Raw genomic sequence first — 1,802 nt, 5'->3', positions numbered from 1 at the left:
GAAGCTATAGGTGCCATAGCAGACTGTGTTTCATCACGGCCCTTCTCCTCATTGATCGTGCAGATATCGGCCAATTGGCATGTTCCTTTGTGCTCATTGAGCGATACCATAACTTTCTCTGTAGTAAGAAGCTGGGAGCGTACATTTGCTAATTCTCTTTCTAAAGACATAACCAACTCTTCCATCTCTGACAATTTCATTCGCAATGACTCTACAACTTTGCTCTTCATATTACAGTCCATCCTGTAACTGTGGAGCTGTTCTTGTAGTTCACCGTTTCTCTCTGACAAATCTCTTGCTTTTGCCTGCAATTCATCCATCTCATCACTGGAGGCTGTTGCAATCTTTAGAAGGTTTCCACTGACTTTCGCTATGTCCTCACCCAGATGCCTCCTCTCTACTTCCCACTTCCCCCCCATTTGCTCAGATATAACTTTAATTCTGAGCAAAACTGCAATTTCATTAGCCAACTTTTCTTTCTTAACTTTTTTTAGCTGTTTGCCCGATACTCTGCTATTATGTTGCTGACACTGAGATAATAGAATCTTATACTGGCTTTCAAGAGTTTCATCTGCACATGAATGGTAACTGGCAGAGGCATACTTTTTAACATATGTATACACAAGTTCCATTTCACAACCATACAATCCACACAATACACACTTCTATTTGTACTAACGTACCAACACTGCATTGAGTACTAAATCAAACTCAATTATCGTTAGCTCTTACAACTGACACAAAACAAAAACAAATCGCTCTTCTAACATTCACTATTCTTAATTCGTTACCACTTTTACCTGATATCATTCAAAACCATTCAATTTTTGCCTATCCATAGTACAGATTTACCACACTTAATGTGGTATTATCAGCTGCCTTGTATCCGAGCACTTCTGTCCTGTAAGTTCTATGCAGCTTTTAGGATTGCCACATGTTATCTGGGGTGCCAAATGAAAGACATTATGTGCTCTACAAACTATTACTACCTTGTCTCTTCCCATACTTATCTAATTTATAAAACCCTACTAAGCACACTGATATAAAGTTACTTATGAAAACACACACATTGCTGCTAGTAAAACATTATCTTATTTATTTCCCATTAAATTAGGAAAGCTAACATAAAGTAATAAAAGGACATTACAATATCACGCAGCTTACATTCAGAACATACAATACAATAATATGAAAGATACTTATCACACGGTCCTCTGCGAGGCTTTGCTGCATCAGCTAGGCTCAGACCAGGACAGGGCCTTCACCATGAGGTTTAGGCCGGAGCCATCTCCCAAAGTAGGAAAACATTGTCTGTGTGTGAGCCTTTTCATACAAACATACACACCCACTCGTAGCCACCCCCATTTGCCTTCCATCCAATAGATTTCGCCAAGAGGCATTCCTTCACATGTATGTCCATTCTTCAGGAAGCATGCTGTATTGTCCACTATTGATCAGTGTTTTCAACGATGAGCCACCCAGCTTGATTTTACTCCCTTTGAAGCCTGCAACCACACACACATCACAGCAGGGGGGGTCCGAGTCCAGCTATTGTTCTTCTGATTACAAAGCTTTCATGTGCTTCATTCATTTGAGGCTAAGTGGCTACCTCAACAATGAACAGATTACATAAGTATTATATGAATTCAATCCAACATGGGCGGAGGGGCAAAACGCAAGTGCTAGCAGGTATCTGGGCTGATCCCGCTAACAAAGCATTTTTTTGGAACCCTTAACTGCTGGGGACGCTAGTATAGATCTGATCAGTCAGATATTGATCTGTTCAGATTCTATACCACTAC

Source organism: Lithobates pipiens, unplaced genomic scaffold, assembly GCF_037356315.1.
Source record: "Lithobates pipiens isolate NorthernLeopardFrog02 unplaced genomic scaffold, aLitPip1_a1.2 Scaffold_61, whole genome shotgun sequence".
Lineage (NCBI taxonomy): Eukaryota > Metazoa > Chordata > Amphibia > Anura > Ranidae > Lithobates > Lithobates pipiens.
Note: the sequence above shows the minus strand (reverse complement) of the source record.